The 24,320-nt window shown below is 35.6% G+C and overlaps 1 protein-coding gene across 2 annotated transcripts in view; it reads left to right on the forward strand.

Annotated features, from left to right (window-relative positions):
• The first annotated feature begins 641 nt into the window (after nt 1–641).
• FNDC3A (fibronectin type III domain containing 3A) overlaps nt 642–24,320 on the forward strand; it is a 158,520-nt gene continuing 134,841 nt past the window's right edge. The window contains exon 1 of one of the 2 annotated variants that reach the window (XM_044381803.3): nt 642–703. The gene's annotated coding sequence lies outside the window, so the exon portion shown is untranslated. Of the gene's footprint in view, nt 704–1,662; nt 1,980–24,320 lie in introns of those variants that run through there. The other variant, XM_026493254.4, reaches the window with a different exon arrangement.

Below are 24,320 nucleotides of genomic sequence, written 5' to 3' on the forward strand. Positions count from 1 at the left end.
CAGCAATCCCCTGGGACTTCAGCATATGGCCAAGGTATCATATTTGATGGTCAATCATGGACAAAGGGTTTCATTAACCATTGTACTCTTTAAGAACGTAGGGAGTAAGTAGATTTTAAAAGGATTTCTGGAGAAGGGTTAAAATAAAAATACTGCTATTTTAAAACGCAGCACAATTAAGAAAGTAAAATAAAGCCAGAACAGGGAGCCTGGTTACACACATCCCTGTTTTTGAAGGGACAGTTACTGGGGTCAGACTCTCCGTCCCAAGGACTACCCCCTTTCCCAAGACCTTCAGTGGAATCTCCAAAAGTAAGCAGCCTTGGCCAGCCCTCGGAAATTATTGCAGCGCCCCCAATTGCTGGAGGTTTAAAGGAATCTCTGCTCCGTTCACTTGTAAGTCTTCGTGCTGTTGTACCAACTTAAGGTAATAGGTTTTCTTGCGATTTGGCTAGGGAACAGACCAGGAAACTAACCCCCACGTTTTCAACTGAAGTTATTATCTAAATATTTTTGCTTGCCGTAGAGATCCGGGGCTCTAAGTGTTTAGGATGGATAATATCCAACCCACTTCGCTTGGCTTCCTATTCCTTGGGGGAGTGTCTTTAAAAGCACCTGCCAGTGTTAAGTTCTTGTGCTTTCAGAAAGAGGCTGACCGGGCGCGTCTCAGAGGGAGCCTTTTACAGTTTGGACTGAGAATTGCGTGAGTGGCCCTAGGAACGTCAATTAACTCGACATTTCCCTAGTGTCGCTCGCAGGCTGGCCGCGGCAGATGCTAAGTCTAACCTGGCGCAGTCAGGCCTCAGGACAGAGCCTGCAGCCCCGGGGGGGCGGTGGGCGCCCTGGGAGCGGGAAGGGGGCGCTCGGACGCCCAGCGCCAGGGGCTCGGCGGGCGACTCGCGCTCCCGGGAAAGACCCGCAGGGCAGCAGGTTCGGGCGCGGGGCGGGAACGCGGGGTCCGGGCCGGCCGGGGGCGCCGTCGGCGAGGCTCGCGCAGCCGCACTGGGCGCGCCGAATCCGGGCTCCTCCTCCCGGCTCCGTAGTAAGCATGGCGGCGGCGGCGTTCGTGGTCCCTCGGGTGAAACAGAAAGCGGGAGCTACGCGGAGAGGGAGCGAAGAGCGGGGCTGAGGCGGCGCCGTCACTGCCGGAAAACCACCCCAACAGTCAGTGCGCCGGCGGCCGCAGCGGCCCCGAGAGCTGGCTCTGCCGCTGAGGTAGAGCGAGAACGATCAGGAACCCGAAGAAGAGGCGCCAGGGTAGCCGCCTTCCTCCGCCTCAGAGCGGCGTGACTCGGAGGTGAGAGCGCGGGCGCTCCCTTCGGGGAAGGCGGGGGATACCGAGCGGTCCCACTCTCGTCCCGGAGCAGGCGCCACGGAAACCGTTAGGCTGGGTCTGAGGGGCCGGGGCGCCGAGCGGGGCTCGGGCCCGTCGAGGGGCCCGGCCCACCCCGTCCCGTGGGCGCGTTGTGGGCAGGGGGGAGTGGGGTCGGGGACAGGACCCGTCAACTTGTCGGCCACCTGCCGGGCTTGAGTCTCGCCCGGAGGCGCTTGCGGGGGCGCGACTGAGGCCCCGCCACCAGCCGGAGGAGGCGGCGCGGGGGCGCGGGCGGCCTTCCCTCCGCCCCCCGGCCGGCGGTGAGCAGCGCCGCTCGCGGAGGTTCGGGGGTCGAGTGCGAAGCCCGCCGGAGAAGATCGCCGAGCGGCCGCCGCGCCTTGGGCTTCGGCCGCCGGCAGCCGCCGAACTTGAACGCTTTTTTGAAGAGAGTTTCCCCCCGTTCATCTTGGGGTTAAAACCTCGAAAACCCGCCCTTGTGTGTTTGATCCTGTTTGGCTAGTGCCAGTACCTGGCCGTTCCTCTACCCGGCTTAGTTAACCACCTGTTCAGTCAGGAGGTTGACTCGAGGCTGCAGTCCTCGCCCTGTTTAACAACCTGGATCTTTGAACTTTTGACACGGCTGTGGAGGGACGCCATGCGTTAGGTAAAGGAAAATGAACAAATAATTTTGTCATATAGTCTGGAGCACAACGGTGGCTGTTTTAATTAAAGTAGTCGTTGATCGTACCTTTATCAAACTGTTAGCATTAAAAGCCTTGGGATATTTTTGCGGGGTGGGGGGGGGTGGTGTGGGTAATGGTTGCTGGGGTGCTAGGAATCGTGAATTAGAGATTTTCTTTTGTGAAATATTATGTTAGTGTCTTTGGACACCTTTGTGTCTGAGCATCTTCTAACTAAGAATATTGAGCTGATAAGATTTTTTTCCCCTTTATGCAGTATAATCCTCAGATGTATTCAGTATGGGCTTTTAAAACCGAGCAACATAATTGTTTCTTAATGTGGTCTGTGTTTTTAGTTCTTGAAACCAAAGTTGAAGTGTTTTTCTGTATTATAAGAATGAAATAACTAAAGTTGAACTGCTACTATACTATTTTACCACCATGCTATTACCAGCACCAGTGCTAAACATATGCCACTCAGGAGTTGGAGCCATATGTTAGGCAGCAACTAATTGAGATTTGTGGCTATGATCTTGTATTTGGGTAAATATTTACTTTTTGTGTTTTTGCTAAATCTGTAATTCTTGCCATCATGTAAGTTTTATTTAAATCACCTAAAAATATTCCAGAGGAATGAATCCTCTGCCTTTTTGGTATTTTCTTGGTTGAATTGATTTATCTCAAGTAATGAGATAAAGTGCCTGTTGAGACAGATGGTGGGCTTAACAGAAAACAATGATAAAAAGGATTTTTGACACATCTTTTATAACACAGAACCTAAAATTTGCTGTCAGCTTTTTGGTCCGCTGGTAATTCTTGCCATCACTAATACTACTACTTAGTGGGAAGAAAGGATGATTTAACAGGAAAAAAATCTCATTAAAATTTTTATAAATAACGTTCTATTTAAAAATTTTAGCACCGTGTTGGTAAATTTTACTTTTTTTTTTTTTTCTATTTCTTCATAGATTATCTCTGTTTTCTTATGTAGGTTGACAGAAATTTTTTTATCCCAGGCTGGTTGCCAAAGCCACCTGTATGCTTTTGAATTAACTCCCTCTTTTTCTCTTTTGTCTCTCCTTTCGAAACCTCAAAATCATTGAATGTTTAGGGAATATAAACATTTTGGACTTAGTCAAATGTGATTATAAAGGCAGTTTGCTTCTCCCAAATTAATGATATGCATTTGAAAAAACTGATGGCTAGGATTATCTTTTGGTGTCATCTGTGTCATCACTTCCCCTCATCATGTGAGTAATTGAGAGCTGATTCATTTTACCATGCATTTAATAATTACTTTTTAGTTGTAAAATTTCTGCAGTATAATATTAAGCATATTTTATTACTAATTAAGAAAACTGTTTCCCTCTTCTCCGAGCAGCCAGGCATAGGTCAGGACTGAGAGACTATAAAACCCAGGACAAAAAGAAGGAATATATGATTAATATTCTCATTGTCTTTTGTAGCTTTCCTTAGGTAAAGAGCATTTAATTTATAATATGCAGTTTTTAGTTTAAACTCATGGGTAATATATATGATTGTTTAAAACGTTTTTTTATGTTCATACATGCAAGTCTTGTGCACCTTATATTTTGCTTATATTTTTATAATACTGTTTGATGAAGTACTAAAAAATTTTTTTTATATTGTTGTTGTACTTTTGAATGAAAATGAATCTAGGTGGTATCTTTGAGAGTGATGTAGGGGTATGCACATGATTTCCAATTTTATTAGCAGGTAATCAAATGACAAATGATTTTTTTTCTCACAATCTCTAGCACACTTAAATAAATTTAGAATATTGAAAATCTAAAGATTTAGAACACAGTGTATGTCTATCCCATTGAAGTTTTTAGTGCTTCAGTTACCACATTGCAAAAAAAAAAAAAAAAAGGTGCTTATGGATATCAATGTCAAGAGCTGCTGGTTAAAAGCAAATTAATGGCCAATAGTGTTGAAAGGCAAATTTTGTTTTTTTAACATGTATTGTAAGCTTTGTAATTTTCTTAATATGTTGATCTCATTTCAGGGTATTATTCAGTGATCTCTTAATCTCTTGATCCTTATCTTTCTATCCTTCCACTATTAGTTTTGTTTGTCTTTCACATTCACTTTGTAAGTTTGCAGTGTAACTTATGGTCTTCCATCAAGTTACTTTGTGGGTGTTATCTTTTGATATTTCCAGTCACTTCTCACCCATTACCAGTCCTAAGGTTATTTTTTCTCCAAGATAGAGAGGTACACTTGGGAGATGACATGTGCTCAGAGGATGATGAGCTGCTATTAAAGTGAGGATACTAATGCAGTGTGATATCTTTCCTTCCTTCAAGTTATTCAGAAAATAGTTGTGGATACTAGACTAACATACAGAAAATCATTAGCAAAAATATAAGATGTTATTGTTGAATTGTGTGGCAAGGACTGTAATTTGAAAGAAAGTGAGGCCACTGAGGCCTGGAAGATCATGGAGGGCATTTGGAAGAAGTCAGACTTGAAGCTTGGGAAGGACTTAGCAAAAGGAAAGACATTCCAGAAAAGATTGACATCCAGGGCTGGAAGTAGGAGCAAGGAGACCAGTCTGAGAGCATCCAAGGGTAACTATTGAGAGGAAGAAAGAAGGTTGCCTACAGATTTTGGCTAAGCCGCAGGGCATGATCAGAAGGAATAGGCAGGGCTGGAGAAGATAATTTGGCTGTATCATTATGAACTCATCACTGAAAGAACTATATGTCTGCTTTGACGTATTAATAGCTTAAACTTTATGTGTAAGGGATAGCTGTATATGTCTTATATGTATTTGTTTATTACAGATTAGGTCAGGAATCGGCAAACTTTCTATAGAGTGGCAGTTAGTAAATATTTTAGGCTTTGCAGTTTACTTGTCTCTCTTGAGGATTTTTTTTTTATTTCTTAAATAATTTTTTATAAATATAAGAATCATTCTTAAATCCAGGGCCAAACAAAAACAAGCTTGCCGTGGGCTGGATTTGGCCAGTGGACCTAGTTTGCTGACTCGTGGCTAATAATTGGGCCAGGTAATTGTCCTTAAGGCACATAAAGTGAGATGCCTTATGTCATTTGTCTACATGGTTCTTTGGTGCGTTTTGTTATGACTGTTATTTATATTTGTTCCCTATGTTATAGTAAAAATAAAGAAAATATGCAGAAATAACCATTATTGTAATTGTTATTTTGTGGCCAAACTTCTAGCAATGCCTAGACTAGGTTTCAGAACTAGGAAGTGAAAGAAGAAAAGCTTTGAGCCAGGCCTTAGAGGAGTGAAAATAGCTTCATCATGGCTTGATCTAAAATTTGTATAAGGCTAAGTATATCATCTGCCTGGTTTTACATATTTTACACTGCAACTGGCATTTTATAAACTTTGGCCAGGGTACTGGTGGCTTTTAAGTGATAATAGGGACCTTGCGGTAGGAAACCTTGTCTTTAAAAGTAGTCTAGGATGAGTTAGTGAAGAGATAAACAGGCACCTCTCAATAACTCCAAGAAGAGTCATTGTGTTACAGAATACTCTAATAATTGATATTTACATTGATGACTTGAGTCATCAAGAAAAGGTTGTGTCGGGTGCAGATTAAAGCAAAGAAGACGTAGAAATCTCTCTTAAAATATTTCCATTAAGGGATGCCTGGGTGGCTCAGTCAGTTAAGCATTGCCTTTGGCTCAGGTCATGATCCCAGAGTCCTGGGATCTAGTACGGCATTGGGCTCCCTGCTCAACGGGGAGCCTGCTTCTCCCTCTGTCTGCCACTCCCCCTACTTGTGCATGCTGCGCTCCTCTCTCTCTGACAAATAAATAAATAAAATCTTTTTAAATTTTTTAAAAAAATGAAATAGTTCCATTAAGATTATTTAAAGATAAGTTATGGTGATTTAAAGATTAAGTATCAGTTATTTTGAAAATTCATTTACATGAAATAGCTCTTTGAAGTTTCTAAATTTATAGATGTGTATTTCTGAAACAATTGTTTCCTTCACATTGTGTTTCACGTACCATTACCAGGTGAATAGTGGTGCCTCGGGTTATGGTTGCGTGAATGAATTGGCTAGGGTTACTCTGTCATCAAGAATAATGACATAATTTTGTATCATTAGGAGAGCAAGAATATGGCATAGAATATTTTTTGATTTGAAGGCATTAGTAAATATGTTCTATATATGAAGGATAATATTAGGTGCTGAAAAAAGTAAAGATGAATAAGATGGAGAGCTGCCTAGATAAAATCAGTGTGTTTTCTTTTTTCCCTTCTTAAAAACATTAAAACCAACCAAATAAATAAAACTTCAAAACTTAAGTTAATTTTTGTAATTATTTATATGAACATTTGTCATACTTTGTAAATATGTATACTATTTTATATCGTAAGGCAGTATAAACCTTTTGAACTAAGTGTCAGCCTCCATGAATTGCTACCTAATAAAAATTTGGCTTTTAAATTTTGCTTTAAAGGGAAATTAACAATTCACTCTCTCACCTCCCTTTTGCCAGTGCTTGAAACAGCTGGGTCATTCCAGCTGTTTTGTTTTTTAGGAGATCAAGTACCATGGATCTTAGTTCCAGCTTTACTCTTATTAGCCATATAATCTCAGATTAGTTTTTTTCCATATTAAATTCCCAGTCATTAAAATTGAGAATAATACCTATCCTGTTTTCCCCACAGAAATATTGTGAGCACCCAAAGAGATGTTGGAAACCATGAAAACAAAGTACCAAATAAGTGCTTATGTTAATACTGCTATATTGGAAGCAATGCAGTTTTGTTTTTGGTGTTGCTGGTTTTTTTTTTTTTTAAGTAAGACCAGAAATCATGAATTCATGTTTTATCCTCCAAAGTTTTGCAAATGTGCTTCCAATAAACGTTTAGTTTACTCAAAAGTTTTAACTGCTTTTTTAGCAAACAGAATGCATGTAAAAGCTTTCTTTCTCTTATTACTCTTTCATTGTGGTCCATATCCAATGCCTCTGTTCCTTTTTGCAAGGGAATACTGATCTTATATTCCAGGCAGCTTCAGCTAGTCTTTTCCATAGTGGCATAAAAATTATACACAAAAGTGTATTCCTTAAGGTTTTCTTTTTTTTCAAGTGGAATACTATTCCTGTGTGTATAGTAATAAGATCCACTTGTTGAACTCTCATTGGTGTTTAGGCCCTATACTTTGTAATTTTTTAAAATCCTATGCAGACATGCCAGATAGGTATTAGTATTTTTATTTTACAGATAAAACTGTTGCTTTTGAGTGACTTTCAGTCTCTCTTCCTTTCTCGCTTCTTGAGATCTCTTGTGCTTAGTTAGAAATAAAAAGTAAATTTGATGTGTACTTTGAAATAAACCTTGATATAAAAGTAACCTAAGTTTAATAAATTAGACTGTGATAATCAGCCTCTGTCACAAGTATCTGGTAGGTATTTTCTGTTTTCCTTCTTCAGAATCCACATTTCAATACATATTTGAACAGAATAAGTTAGAAAATTTAAGTGATTTATTATTCAATTCCCCAGTGAGAGAAAAAAAATCTTCCTACTTTGGGGGTTCTGAGTAGGTGTTCTAATGCATTTTAAAGCACAGTTAAGAATTCTCTTTAAAAAGTAATGATATGCTTTCTTTTGCAGAAATAGGTTTTATGTACAACACCTACTTTTGAGATTGAGCTTGGAATAGTTATTTATGTCAAAATCAGTTTTTCTTAAGATGTGCTTAAATTTGTAAAATGAAAATATTTATAATATGTGATTTCATTATGTTTTCATTTTCTAGATTTTTTTGGTTTGCTTAAGACAGGCATTCTCAATTTGCAGTTTTGTTCTTAAAACTTGATTTTTTTTCCATGTAATATTTTCATTTGCAATATATACTTTTTTCTTACACTTTAGTTACTAGTTTTTTGTTTCTTCTATAAGTGTTGGGACCAGCTATTTCCAATACTTCAGATCAGTTGGTGCATCATTATTCCTCAACCACCACTGTATGCTAGCAATTATATTTTTTATAAATATTTATTTATTTATTTTAGGGGGAGGGACAAAAGGAGAGGGAGAGAGAATCCAGGCAGACTCCACGTTGAGTGCTTAGCCTGACGTAAGTCTCCATCTCAGGATTCTGAGACCATGACCTGAGCCGAAGCCGAGAGTCCGATGCTTAACTGACTGCACCACCCAGACGCCCCTGCAATTGTATTTTTTAAATCTGTTACTTGAACCTTGCTAAAATTGGCCTAATGTGTGTGCTAGAGTAGCCTTTGGAGAAAATGTAGGGGCAATTTCCCTCTAATCCATCTTTCAGGCTGCTTCCAGACTAATATTTTCAAAAACTTGCGTTCTATTCAAATCATTGCTCGGTTTTAGATACTAAAATCATACCATAATTCTGCTGCATCAATTATAATGTCTTTGGGCTCTATTTCAAAGTATATTGTCTGTCAATATCCTGTGACTCTATCTATTCTCAGCTTTGTAGTAGAAAGAGCATATGTTTTACATTAGACAGAGGTTTATTTGTTGGCTTCCTCCCTTATTGGCTGTGTATAAACATGAACATGTCACTTTACCTCTACAGGCCTTAGTTTCTTCACTTTAAAGAGGGGTAATAATAGGATCTATCTTTTATAATTGGCTGTTATAAAGATTAAAAGAGAGCCCATTTAACATGGCAAGTAAACTGCTTGCCATAGGATATTTTTATCTAGAACTTCGGTTGACATGTCTAATCACTGTCACCTAAATTGCCTATTCTTTTCACCATTCACCATTTTCACCATTTATTATTCATCTATCATTTGTTAATTCTTTAAATGTCCTAGATATTTACAATATGAATGTCACAAAGAAGAATGTCGTACTCCCTTCCCTCTAGTAATTCACAAAGTAGGATGAGAAGTAAAGACATATAAACAAATGCATATCTAAGAATAATTAAGGGTAAATAAAATACATCTTCTCTTGCCTTTTTTTCACTTGTGTAAATCCTTCCTGTCTTTTATTACTGAACTGCCATGTTTCCGTAATGCCCTCAATACCATGATTGTGTACGTATCATACCATAGCATATATAATTCTTGTCTGTCTCATCTATTAGATTATGAACTTCTTGAGTTGAAACAGTACTGCTGGAGTTGGCAGGTTTTTTTCCTATAAAGGAACAGTAAATATTTAAGATGTGTGGCTGTATGGACTGTTAAAACTACTTAACTGTATTGTAGGAGCATTAAAACAGCCATAGATAAGTTATAAACGTTGGGTATGACTGTTTTCCAATAAAGCTTTACAAGAACAGGCAGGGGGCCAGATTTGGCTCACAGGCCTTAGTTTGGTGACCCCTGCCATGCTGCATACCCTATGCCTGGCAAACATAAGGCACTCAGTAAATAATAAATTAGCATATATTAAATACTTCCTGTGTTCTGACTGCTGTTCAAACAACTTTACGTATATCAGTTTACTTAATCCTTAAAACAACCCTCTGAGGTGGATAATGTTGTCATCATTTTAAAAATGAGGAAACTGAAGTAGAAAGAATTAAATAACACGACTAATATCACACAACTAGTTAGTGAAAGATTTGGGATTTGAATCCAGACACCTGACTCCAGAGCCTCAGCTTTTAATCATACTAGTTCCAATGTGTTGAATTCCAGGAGTATAATATTGATTCAGTATAAGGAAACATATTGACATAATTCCCTATATTCATAGATGAAAGAATAAAACTATATGATTATCTCTTTGGTGCTAAATATATCATTTTCTATAATTCAGTTGTCCCTAATAACTATTAACAAGAAATAACCTAGTAAAGGGTCTCTATCAGAAGCCTGTATTAAATATCTAGTGAAATATTAGAAGCACTTCCATAAAAAGATAGGAACATAATATTTGCCCTAAAGTCTCAGCCAGTGCATTAAGAAGCAAGAAAAATAATTAAATAAGGGGTGTGTGAAGGATGAGGTGAGATATATCACTGTTAGTATTTGTAGTTGATATGATTGCCTAGGAAATACAACATAGTCAACACAAAATGATTTGAGTCAAAGAGATTTCAGTAAACCAGCTGGCTATAACTTAGAACATTCATTAGCTTTCTTATACACCAGCAGTAGTCAACTATGAAAAACAGTAAAAAAGTAGAAGCTAAAATTATAAAATACTTAAGAACATTTTAAAATATGCAAGAGCTATATAAAGAATACTGTAAGAAGATCTGAATGGATGGATAGCATACTATATCCCTGAGTGTGACAACTTAATACCATAAAAATGTCCGTTCTTACCAAATGAGAAAATTGTCAGTGTAATCCTAATTAGATTATGGTAGGATTTTAAAATGGAATTTGACAAACTGATGTTTCAAGTTTTGAGAAGTTGAAATGCCTAAGAATGGCTAAGTAAATTTCAAAAAGAAGCATAACAATGGTGAACATACCTATCAAAAATCAAAACATACTACAAAATTACAGTTGTTAAAAAATAAGAATTTGGAGTAGGAATGAGCATGTTGATCATAGGAACAGAATATAGAATTCAGGAGGAACTCCATGGATATGGAAGAATTTCTTGTCTGATAAACCTAGTAATGGAAGAGCTAGTCTATAAATGGTGTGGGACAATTGGCTATCCAGTTGAGGTAAAGATAATTAGGTACCCACTTTGTGGCACTATCAAAACTAAAATCTAGATGGACTAAATATAAGTAAATAAAGTGTCAAAAGTTTTAGAAATGAATTTTTAAAAACATCTTGGAGTAGAGAAGGCCTTTCAAGTGAGATATCAAACTTAGATGCTGTTAAAAAGACAAGCAACTGAATTGCCAAATAACAGATTTGACATGTAATAGATGAAGCTAATATTCAAAGTATACAAGGTGTGCTCTCAAATCAGGATGGGGAAAAAAAAATAAAAACCAACCTGGTAGAAAATAAAGAATGTAAGTAGGAAATTCGTGGAAGTAGAAATATAGATAGCCTATAAAGTTTTGAAGAGTTATTCATCAGTGCCAGTATTCTGAGAAATTCAAATGAAAACATAAATGACATAGTGATTTTTAAAAAAAATTTGTAATAAAATTAAAAACTGGACAACCTTAATATTATGAAGTGAAATTGGAAAGTATACATTTATAAACTATTGAACAAAGTATAAATAGCCTCATCTTTTTGAGGAGAAAAGTTCAGCAGTATCTACTTTAAAAGTGCATACTTCTGAACAGAAGTTTTATTTCTGTCTGGAAATACTATCATGGGTTCGTATAGACTGTTACGTGGTTATTTCTTGCAGAGGAGGAAATGTATGGAGAAAAATGGAAGCAGTTTCATTGTTTAGCATTAGAATAGTTAAGTTATGATAATGTTCTTACAGGAAAATATTAGGCAGCCTGGGAAAGAATGAAATAGATAACAGATGTACTTCTTTAAGAAAATATTGCAATATGTCATATGAAAAAGAAAGACACTGACCAGTACATGTCATGTGACTTAAGTAACAACCAGAAAACCTGATATATACATAAGTAAGTGCAGAGAACAAGCCTGAAAGGGTACCTTCCGCAGTGGGAAGCTGTAGAAATGGAAGTTGGATATAGGGACAGGAGGAAGAATTAAAAATGATGACTGTACATTTGTTCTTAAGTATAAAATGTACAACTTTTGTGATGTAACAAAAATAATAAAACATAAAAGGGTTTGGATTTGGCAATTATGATTAGTCCTTAATAGAGCCATACCTTCTTGTTGGACAGTCTTGAATTGAAGTATGACTCTTTTTTCTGTGTAATTTTTAATAACACCTCCCTTCACTCACAAGCTTCCCATTTGGTGTCTAAAGTCATTGGTGCATTTAAAAATAGCACTTTCAGTATAGCGTTGGGTCAGAAACTGTTACCGTAGGTTAAAGAAACGAGAATTGTAGATGAATGATTCTCAACCTTTATAACCATACCTGCGAAACAAGACAATTTTAGTATACTTTATTTTCTGAATTTCTATTATAAAAGCAATTTTTTTTCAAATGTAAAATTATAATATTGAATATAGTTTTCAAGTCTCATTTATCTAGATATTTTTATTCCTCACCCCCTTTCAATATTAGAACCTAATATTTTAAGAAAGTTGGTAGTAAATTCTAGGACTGATGTCATCAGCTTGAGCTAAAGGTAGGCTAAAAAGAAGGAAAATTTTTTTAAAAACATGAGGGAAGATGGGTGTATTTAGAAGCAATAATATTGAACTCAGGAATAATAGATTTATAAACAAAGAATCTGGTTATCTCAGGGCAATGTTAAAACGTTGGGTTTTACAGGCAAATCTTTCTTATAGGAAATACAGAAATGTTTATTGATTTTCTTGTGATGTCTTATGATAAAATTCTCTATTTAGAAGGAAACGTGTTAAATATGGCGAAGTTATGGTGCAGCTACTTCAGTAGCTTTTACAGGGGAATGCAAACCCTTCTGTTGTGAACCTCGATGCCAAGGTGTTAATTTTGGTCAGAAAATATTCAGAAACTACAGGTTTAGTCTTTAATTCAAAGTCATTCTGATAGCTATAACCAAGAATTTGCAATTCTAAAAAAGCAAAGTAAATACAGTATATAAGCTAGCATGTTTTAAAAGGGCAATAAGGTATTTGTAGATGAAAATAGAATTGTCACAGATGCAATTACTTTGGGCTCTAAAGGTAACCCAAGTGCTCTGAAAACACCAGCTAGAACTGTAAAATAGGATTTAAGACGATGGCACTTAAAAAAATTGTTGGTCTTAATTATGTGTACACTCTCTGTCCTTTAACAGATTGGGGTTGATTTCTTGGAAGCAGCTCCTACTCTCAGTTCCGATAGTTTCCTGACTGGATGTATCTTTTTGATGTCTTTTTCATCAGAAGTGCCTTTGAAGTCTATATTAACCAGATTTTCATGTTAATATTAAGGTGTGATTTCATAGTGGAGGGACCTGGTGGAAGGATGGGGGCTATATCTCCTGACTGCGTAATTAATTACGTTATATTTTGTGTGTCTGGCATTGGAGGGTAATGGTAGTGGCTCTCAACTCCATGTTTTAGACCTCTGTTCATTTATGTGTAAAAGACTGAGACCCACCCATCCTACCCTACCCATTCTACTTCTACCTTTCCAGTGGACAAGGAATTAGAGAATAAGATAAGTTATAGTAAATTTGTTGCAAATGATCTGTATAAATTGTCACTTACCTTATAAGGAAATATATTTTATATCTAAGATATGTATTTGCTTTTGTTAGGTTAAACCATATGAAATCATGTTATTTTAATATTTTTTGCCTTAGAAATGATGATTTCATATGGTTCAACATATTATAGAATTATACCTTATAAACACTGCCCTATGTATAAAAACAGGTTATTGCACTTAGCATGAAAAATATGTTGTTAGTTACTTAAATGACAAATTCATAAATAGCAAATCACTGATAAAATGTTACCATATAAGCCAAGTCGGAAGGTTTATAAATACACCTACTTAAATAACAAGGTTAAAGTTATAAGCCAAAAATATCATTAATGTATATATGCATCTTTGTACACTATTGGGTTAATCACCCTTCTCCAAAAACTAAATTGAATATGGGAATGATAAAGCTAAACATGTAGTAAATAAATAAAAGCTGTTGGACTTAAGAACCATGACCGATTGACGATACTGCAAAAACCAGGGCAATTGAAGAAAGCACTGATGATAGATAAATAGATAATGAAGTATCCCTTGCAACTTGTGGGAATCCTAACTGTATTGCATGGCAGCTGAATGTCTTAGTAGTGAATTAGAGGCCCAAGTAATCTTTTGAAATGTATTTTTACTTTATACATTCTTTTAACAAATTTTATTAACAGATAAGAGCTCACTGTTCAGGTTGCTAGTAAGAAACACTTAGTCTTACACAGAAACAAAAGCTAAAGAATTGTGTGTCATTTGCCCAAAATATCTGTAAAAAGAACATTGATTTTTCTTTTAGTTTGGGACATATCAAGAGCACACTGCCATTGATGAACCCTGGACCATACTTTTAAAAAAAATCATGCTTCTAAAGCACGGTCATTGGTTTCTATTTGTAATAAATTCATTCACCTTTCTAATGTCCAATTGGTACATTAAAAATTAAGAGTAGTGTGGGGCACCTGGCTGGCTCAGTCAGTTCAGTGTCCAACACTTGATTTCAGCTCAGGTCATGATCTCAGGTTTGTGAGATGGAGCCCCACATCAGGCTCTGTGCTGGGCATGGAGCCTGCTTGGAATTCTCTCTCTCCCTCTGCCCCTCTCCCTCACTCAAGTGCATGCGCTCGCTCTCTCAAAAAAAAAAAAAGAAAAAATTAAGAGTAGTGAATTTGTAATGATGTACTATATGTTGGCTAATTGGATTTAAATTTTTTAAAAAGTAGTGAATTGGTTCCTTGTCAAAAGTGAAAGGGACTGAATTTACTCTTCTGCCTGAAACAACTTAAAAAAGTAGAAAAAATTGAAAGAGTGGCTCTCAAGATGTTCAATATCAGGCAATGTAAGGGGGAAAACAAGGCAAGCCCTATCACTGGCCCTGATTATTGCCTGGAGAAAGTTTCCAGGGTATTGCACAGAGGAATCCCAAGTAGGTAACAGCTGACTCTCTGAGTTGATGGAGCTTGCAGTCCCAGGAGACTAGACTATGCAGGACAGAGTACCAGAGAGGAGAAAGCTACACAGAAAAAGGACCTCAAAGATCTGGAGAGGGTCTCCCTTGATCATTAGCAGAGTACTGGTAAATGCATATATGTAAGGAAACTACTCTGGGTTAGAAAAAGAGCCACCTAAAAGGATTCTATAACAGTATCCAGGCTCACACAGGGCCAGAAATAGTGCTTTCCACCAGCCAGAGTAGAAAGTCTCATAATGCACAGGGCATTTGGAAGAGTACTCTGAAGGATCTTGGCTCAGTAGTGGGAAAAAAATTAACCTTAGACTAAATGCAGCTCTGTTCCTGTCTAGCACAAGAACACAGTTCTGTTGTTGCCTAAAGCACAACCCAAGTCACTTAACCACATCTCAGAACAAAACTCAAAAATACTTACAGGAATGCAAAAATATCCAGTAGCCAACAAGGTAAAATTTATAATGTCTCTGGCATTCAATCAAAACTGCTAAGCCTGTTAAAAAGCGGGTAATACAGGAGAAAAATCATTGACTTAAAACTGACTCCAAAATGATCTTGATGGTGAACTAGTGGCCGAGAACATTAAAACAGTTACGACTGTATGTTGGAGAAGGTAGAGGTAAAATTGAGCATGGTAAATGGAGGGGTCTTCTAGACTAAAATTACAGTGTCAGAGATAAGATAAGGGATGAGATTAATGGCATGCTATACTTGCCAAAGAAAAGATGAAGACGTAGCAATAGAACTTATCCAAAATGAGGGGCCTCTGGGTGGCTCAGTTGGTTAAGTGTCTGACTCTTAATCTCAGCTCATGTCTTAATCTCAGGGCGGTGAGTTCAACCCCTGTGGGCTCCATGCTGGGTGTGGAGCCTCCATGAAAAAAAAGAAAAGAAAGAATGAATCCAAAATGAGACACACAGAGAAAAGAGAATTATTTAAAAGATGAATGAAAAAAAATATTTAAAGTAATAAGGGCCAAAATTTTTCCAAATTTGATAAAAGCTGTAAACCAAGAAACACCATTCAAGGAAAATGAACAAAATGGCATCTAGGAACATAATAATCAAATCACTTAAAACAAGTGACAAAGAGAAAAGAAATCTTAAAAGAAGCCAAAGAAAAACAGAACAAAGGTAAGAGTAATAGCAGATTTCTCATCAGAAGCAATGTAAGGCAGAAGATAGTGGAGCAATATCTTTAAAAATTATCACCTAAACTCTTTACCAAGCAAAAATATCTTTCAAAAACAGGCAAAATACTTTTCAAATAACAAAAGATGAATATTATTTTAAGTCCTGTACTAAAAGACATGTTAAATGGAGTTCTTTAATCAGAAGGAAAATTAAACTGTGAGGATACCTGGACCTACAGAAAGGAATGAAGAGCACTGGAAATGGTATCTAATGGGTAAATATATATGATTTTTTAAAAAATTTAGGTATCTTTAAAGGACAGTTGGCTGTGTAATGTAAAAATGATAATGATTGTAGGGTTTAAAACATGTAAGTGAAATATATGAAAACAATAGCACAGAGTTCAGAAGGGGAGAAATTGCAGGTATGTTATTACAAGGTTCTGATACTTATACCTGAATTAGTATAATGTTACTTGAAGTTAGTGTATGATAAGTTAGAAATGCATATTATAAGCCCTAAAGCAACCACTGAAGTGGCAAAGAATAATAGACTAAGCCAACAAGGGACATAAAGTGATATAACAATAATTGAAATAAAGCAGATAAAGAAGAAAAAGGAAATAACACAAGGAACAAATAAAAAATGAGATGGTACATTTAAACCCAACCATATCAATAATCATATTACATATGAATGGCCTAAACACTGTAATTAAAGGCAGCGATCTTGGATTAGATTGTTTTTTTTTTTTTAAATCAAGACCCAAGTATATCATATCTACAGGAAATCTACTTTAAATATAAAGATACATATATGTTAAAAGTAAAAGGATGCAAAAAATATGGCATGTTAACCTTATCCAAAAAAAAGCTGGAGTTACTATATGAGATCAGAAGTTAGATTTCAGATCAAGGACTATTATTACCAGGGATAAAGAGGGTCACTTCATAATTATAAGGGGATTAAATCATCAAGGGGACATAATCCTAAATTTTTATGCATGTAAGAAGAGCTTTAAATTATATGGTGGAACTGCAAAGGAAAATATACAAATGGAAATTTTAGTGGAGATTCCAGTACCCCTCAATAGTGGATAGAACAAGTAGAATATAAAGCTGAAAACTATAAAATTTCATGAAGAAAACATAGGAGAAAAATCTTTGTAATCTTGGATTAGGCAAAGCTCTCTTAGGTACAATACCAAAATCACCATCCATAAATCAAAAAATTAAGTTGGACTTCATAGTTAAAACTCATGTTCTTCGAAAGACATTGGTGAGAGAATGCAAAGACAAGCCACAGACTGGGAGAAAGATCTTCAAATCACTTACCTGACAAAGGACTGGTATACAAAATATACAAAATACTATTAAAACAATAATAAACAAATCCAGTAACAAAATGGGCAAAAGTTTTGAAGAGCTACTTAATCAAAAAGCTATACAGATGGCAAATAAGCACTTGTGGAACATCATTATTCATATGGAAATTCAAAGGCAGGATTACAGATAGGAAAATTTGGAGGGTGAAGGGTAGGTTCATTATCTTGATGTAGTAATGGTTTCATGGGTATGTTCTTGTGTCAATATTTATCAAATTGTATACTTTAAACATGCCATTTGATAAATATCTAATATACCTTAATAAAGTTATTTTAAAAGTCTAGTTGACACATTGTATGTGCTTGATGTATGTTTGTTTAGTACAGTTGACCATTACTCTCTCATTTCCCAAGATTATTTGAAAATTTCTTCTTTTTGTTTAACCTATAGGAAATAGCAATTTTGAAAGGAAAATGGATTTGGCTCATAATATATTGATTTGAAATACCCAAAGGCAATTTCAAAGTCCTTATTAAACTTGCTTACTTTACAAATATTTTCTTTTCCTCAAGGAAATTATTTTAATCTATTTCTAGTTTGAGAATATGAATGTATTCACATCTGGGATGGGGCCTTCAAGAATGAAGTATACCTTAATGTTAAGAGGTTGATATCTTCATTATCAGTTAATACTTAGGTAAAAATTAGTGGGGTGCCTGGCTGGCTCAGTCAGAGGGACATGTGACTCTTGATCTCGGGGTCATTTTTGTTTGAGATTACTTAAATTCAAAACTTAAAAGAAAAAAATATGTAAGTAAACATTAGTTTAGTCTTAGATCAGTATGGTCTTGGGACTAGCAGCATGAGGTTAACCTGGGAACTTACTAGAAATGTGAATTTTGGGGGTGCCTGGGTGACGCAGCCATTAAGCGTCTGCCTTCGGCTTAGGGCGTGATCCCGGCGTTATGGGATCGAGCCCCACATCAGGCTCCTCCGCTATGAGCCTGCTTCTTCCTCTCCCACTCCCCGTGCTTGTGTTCCCTCTCTCGCTGGCTGTCTCTGTCAAACAAATAAAATCTTTAAAAAAAAAAAAAAAGAAATGTGAATTTTGGAGTCTTACTCCACACCTATTGAATCAGAAACTAGGTGTGAGGCCCAACAGCCTATTTAATAAGCCCTGGCGATGATTCTGATACATGTGAAAGTTTGAAAACCAGAGTTTTGGAGGAATGGGATTAGCAGTGGAATTTTAAATACTGGTAGTGGTAGAATTTGTTTCAAGATATCTCACACAATGGCATTCTTAGGATTTGTGCATTTCGTTATATGCAAATTTTACCTTCAAATAGCTAAGTATATTGAATAGTAGCTACTGAAACATGCTTGACGTGTTTGGGGGTGAAATATACTAGTATCTACAACTTTAAAATGCATTTTTAAAGAAAAGATGGGACAGAGGAATGCATGTAATAAAGGAAAATGTTAATTTTAGAACCTACATGGCAAGTACATGATGTTCATGGTTTAATTATTTCAGCTTTCCTATGGATTTGGAAATTTTCATAATAAAATATAAAATCCTCACATTACTCCTTTAAATTTTTGTGCAAGAGAATGAAAAGATGCCCAGATATGCTCTTAGACAAAGTAATGGTGGGTGGTAATAAAATTTTAATATCTTAATGATAATTATAGGTAGATATAGAAGACACTGTTTCAATATATTGATGCTATATTTATCTTAGAAATGGGCTATTTGAGATTTTTCTAGTCATCTTAAAATTGAGTATTCTCTAAATTACCTTCATTGATTGACGCTTTTTTTTTTTTTTTCAAATTTTGAGGGGACACAAACATGCAGTCCATTGCATCCTGTTATGAGGCTGTTTCAGTTACTGTTGCTGCATAACCAGTTTTCTTCAAACACAGTCACTTAAAACAACCATGCTAATGTATTCGTGGATTCTGTGGATCAGGAATACAGAAAGGGTACAGCAAGGATAGCTTATTTATGTTTTATGATGCTTGGGGCCTCAAGATTGAAAAGCTGCAGGTGTTGCTAGTATATTGATGACATGGGACAGGGATCACACGAAAGCTTATTCACTCAAATGGCTAATCCCTGGAATAGAAGACTAGCACTGCCCAGTAAAGCACCTGTGTGTGGCTGCTCCATATGGCTCTGCTTTCTTGCAGTGTGGCTGCCTGAGGGTAGTTTGACTTCTAACATGGTGGCTCAGGGCTCCAACTGGTGGGTTTTAGCAAACAGGTGGTAGCTGAATCACTCTTTTTGATTCAGGTTTGGAAGTCACATAGAGTTACTTTCACAGCATTCTGTTACTTATAAGCAAGTCACAAAACCACACAGATTCAAGGGAAGGGGAAATAGTTTGCCTCTCTTGATGAATAAGTATCCAGATTCTAGAAGAGCTTGTGGGATAGGAGATCTTACAGCTGTCTTCGGAAAATACAATCTGTCATAGAGGCTTTGGAGTCCTCTGAGTAAAAAGAGTTGAAGGTTGAGACTAAGGTAATGATGACAGAGATGGAGAGACAGGCTTGGGTTTGTAAGATTTGCTGTCTGTGTAATGGACAGAACTGATTACATCTCCTAAATTTTCCTTATTGAGGACACAGCTGTATGGTCAAAACGCTTACTCAGTAAAACTATTTGTCTCAGTATTTTCATTTCTCTATTTAACCAAGTGTTATAGTATATTTTCACTCACTGTGCATAACATTGTAGATTTTTACAAAGAAAGAGTAGTTATCCCTTTACTAGAGATATACAGAAACTATTAAGAGTTATGGGGCTCAGGTACCGGGAAAGAAAATGTTAACATACCGACTCCTTTAAACAATGGAATGTAGTTACAACCTTTTAGATGACATACAGTGATATGACTCTTGAAATATCAGGATTAAAAGGTTCATCATTTATACCTATATAATCTAGTTATTGTCACCTTTAAGGACAGATACCAATTATTGATTTTTAAAACATTGTATTATAGAAGTCATAACAATCAAATGGAAAGAATTTAGATTAAAAGAGCTTGTAAAAGACATGAAAACCATTAGTAGGTTTTCTCCTAATAGGATTCCTGATTTGAACAAATTTCAGTAAAAATGATTTGATTTGAAATTTGAACACTGCATATTTAATTTAAGGAATTACTGATTTTTATGTATAGTAATGGTTTTGTAATTATGTTTAAAAAAGGGGAGTTCTTATCTTTCAGAGGTACATCCTGAAATATTTGCAGATGAAATTATATAATGTACTTCAAAATAGGACAGGAAGAAATGGATGATGGTGTAGATGAAACCAGGTTGGCCATATGTTGAAATGGTTGAAGCTGGGTGTTCAGTTCATCGTGGGAGTTCATCATACTATTATGTTTACTTTGGTGTATGTTTGAAATTTTCTACAAATAAAAATATTTAAGAAAGATATGTTTAGAGGTTAAATTGAACATTTGTAGCATGATCTGAGAGTCTAACCACTATATATTACGTGTTTTTATGGGAAAATAATTTCCCAAGTATTTCTGACTTCTAAATGTAATGTTGGAAGGCAGCCTATTTCTAAGTTGAGGACTACCTCTATTTTTTTTAACATAATACTCTTAGTTGCAGTCTTTTCTTGAGCCAAATATTACACTAGTGTTCCCTTTCGACTTCTAATAACCAAAGAAATGAGAAAGTGGGCATTGGAGAGAAAATAAGAAGCGTGAACTAATCATAGGTCTTTGAATAATCAAGAATTTTTTTCCCTATTTGATATCAGTCATTTAAAATCATTGATAGCACTGTCTTTCCTTAGTATTCTTTCTCCCTCTTACATTCTGTATGAATATACATTTCTTTTATAATTAAAAAAAATACAATTGTCTTTTATGTCCTAATGAAAGTTCACATTAAAATGTAGAAATTTAGGTGAACCAAAGTTAAATTTAATAACCTATTTTTAAGAGTCATTTTTCTGAAGTACAGTTAACATTGATTGGTGCAGTTGAGAGAATTAGTCTTGGGAAAAATACAAAATAACCTAATATCATCTCATTGTTAAATAAAATCTGTGAAATATCTGTTTTAAGTTTCTGATAAGAAATGATTAGATGATTTCACAGAGTGATTCCCGTGACTTTCATCTCAGGAAATTCCACTGCAGGTGACTTAAAGTGCTTTTTTAAAAATCTAATTTAGTCAAGTTTAGAAAATAAAATCCAGAAATCTAAAAAAATTAAATAGAGGTCTAATTTGGAAAAATACATGTTAAGATATCAGTTTGTAAGATGAATTATTAATTTGGATAAAGTCTAAGTTCAAACAAAATTTATTGAAATTTCCTAAAAGGCCATTTTAGATGGTCAGTAAGCCAAAGATGACTGTAGTTGCCTAGGGCTTTTCAAGCTGACTGTTTTTTTTTTTAATTGAAATTTTGGTGAAAGTGGTATAACCATATCCACGTTATAAAATTATTGGGGAAATAGAAAAAAAATCACTGTAATTTATCATCTTGATATGGTTACTACTATAATATTTTTACTTAATGTTTTTTCATATGTATACTTTCAAGTACTCCTAAATTCTCAAGAACTGTGAGAAATAAATGTCCTTTGGTGAAGGCAACAGCGTATAGTATTTTGTAGCAGCCACAACTAAGTTTGCAAATATTTTTCCCATTCCATAGGTTGCGGTTTTACTCCATTGAATGTGTACTGTGACGCACTGAAGTTTTCAAGTTTGATGTAGTCCCATATGTCTATTTTTGCTTTTGTGGTCTTTGTTTTAGGTGTCATATCCAAGAAATTATTGCCAAGTCCAATCTTTTCCTCTGTTTTCTTGGAGCTTTATAGCTTTGGGTCTTGTTTAATCCGTTTTGAGTTAATTTTTGTATACGGTAAAAGAATCCAAGTTCATTCTTTTGCATGTGGATATGCAGTTTTCCTATCACCATTTGTTAAACAGACTGTCCTTTCCTCATTAAATGGTGTTGGCACCTTGTCAAAGATCATTTGACTAGACATGTGAAAGTTTATTTCTGGGCTCTTTATTCTTTTCCATTGGTGTGTTTGTCTGTTGTTATGCCAATACCACAGTTTTGAATCCTGTTGCTTTGTAATATGTTTTGAAACCAGGAAGTTTGAGTCTTCTAACTTTGTTCTTTTTCAAAATCGTTTTAGCTATTTGAGATTCCGTAGAAATTTTAGAGTGAATTTTTCTATTTCTGCAAAAAAAAAGCCATTGGGATTTTGATAGGGATTGTATTGAACCTGTGGATTGCATTGGGAAATCTCGACTTCTTAACAATAGTAAATGTTCTAATCTATGAACACAGGATCTTTCCATTTATTTGTGTCGTTTTAAATTTCTATTAGCAATATTTTATAGTTTTCAGTATACAAATCTTCCACTTTTGGGGTTAGATTTATTCCTTAGTATTTTATTCTTTTTGATACTACTTTAAATGGGATTATTTTCTTAATTTCTTTTTTTAGATTGTTCATTGTTAATGTATAGAAATGCAGCTGATTTTTCTGTGTTCATTTCTTGTCGTGCACTTCTGAATTTACTAGTTCTAACAGCTTTTTAATGGACTCTTTAGGTTTTTCTACATACGAGATCATGTCATGTGTGAACAGAGATGGTTTTCTTCTTCCTTTCCAATTTGGATGCCTTTTATTTGTTTTTCATGCCTAATGGCTCTGGCTAGGATTTTCAGTACTATGTCCAATATTGTGAATGGATGTGGTTAAAGTCAGCATCCTTGCTTTGTTCCCAGTCTTAGAGGAAAAGTTGATAGTCTTTTACCACTGAGCATGATGTTAGCTGTGGGCTTTTCACCTATGGCCTTTATTATGTTGTAGTTTCCTCCTATTCCTAATTTGTTGAGTGTTTTTATCATAAAAGGATGTTAGATCTTGTCAGATGCTTTTTCTGTATCAATTGAGATGACCATGTGGTCATGTTAACTTTTAAAAATAATTTTCTTGAAGTAGACACAGAGAAGTATGTGCGTATCAATATACAGCTCAATTCATAATGGTATTTTCACATAATTATGTGGTAATAGTGGTAATTATCACATAACAGCCTTCCAAGTCAAGACATAGAACTGTACCAGCACCCCAGAAACTGCCTTCATGCCCCTCCAAGTTCCCATGCTTTTTCTCCAAAGACAGTCACCTATCCTAACTTTTAACACCATATATTGGTTTTTATTGTTTTGAACTTTCTATAAATAAAGTTGTGCTATATGTATTTTGTCTGTTTTTCACTCACATTGTATTTGTGAAATTTATCTGTGTTGTTTCCTGTTCACTAGTTCCTTAATTTTCATTGCTGTATAGTAGTCCATTGGATGAATTAGATAAAGTTTACCATTTACTGTCCAGGGACCTTTAAGTTGTTTACGGTTTAGCGCTAGTAAAGAATAGTGCTGCTGTGTACACCTTCATGTACTTTTTTGGGTGCATATGTGCATGCATTTCTATTTGGTAGAGTAGGAGTCCAATAACTGGATCATAACTGGGTCATAGAATATTTATGTGTTCAACTTTGATAAATAATATAAAAGTGGTTTCCAAAATGATTTTATGAATTTCTACTGCCATTCCATATGAGTGTGCCAGTTGCCTATAGCCTCCGTGATACTTGATATTGTCTTTCTCATTTTTACAATCCTAGGGAATATATGAAGGCATTTCATTGTGGTTTTTAATTAGCTTTTTCCTAGTAGTTAATGAATTTGAGGATATTTTCATATGTATATTGATCTCTTGAATTTCCACTTTTGGGAAGAGCCTATTCAAGTCTCTTGGTATTTTTCTGTTGTGGTAGTTTTGTTTTTTTTTTTTTAATCAATTTGTAGGAGGCCTGTATAAATGCAAAATATGTGCTGTTTTTCAGTTATATATGTTGAAAATAGCTTCTTTCAGTCTGGCTTGCCTTTTCATTTTCTTAAAGATATTTCTTAATGAATGGTAGTTCTTAACTTTAATGAAGTTTAGTATTCATTTTTCTTTATGATCTAAGAAATATAATTTGTACCCTGTCTAAAAACTCTTTCTCTGTCTGATGGTTATGGAGATATTCTTGTGTATTATCTTTTAGAAGCTATTTGTTTTATCTTTTACATTCAGATCTGCATTCTACCTGGTGTTAATTTTTTTAATATTATCTAATTTGACACTAATTAAA

The sequence above is a fragment of the Ursus arctos genome, unplaced genomic scaffold (assembly GCF_023065955.2).
Source record: "Ursus arctos isolate Adak ecotype North America unplaced genomic scaffold, UrsArc2.0 scaffold_10, whole genome shotgun sequence".
NCBI lineage: Eukaryota > Metazoa > Chordata > Mammalia > Carnivora > Ursidae > Ursus > Ursus arctos.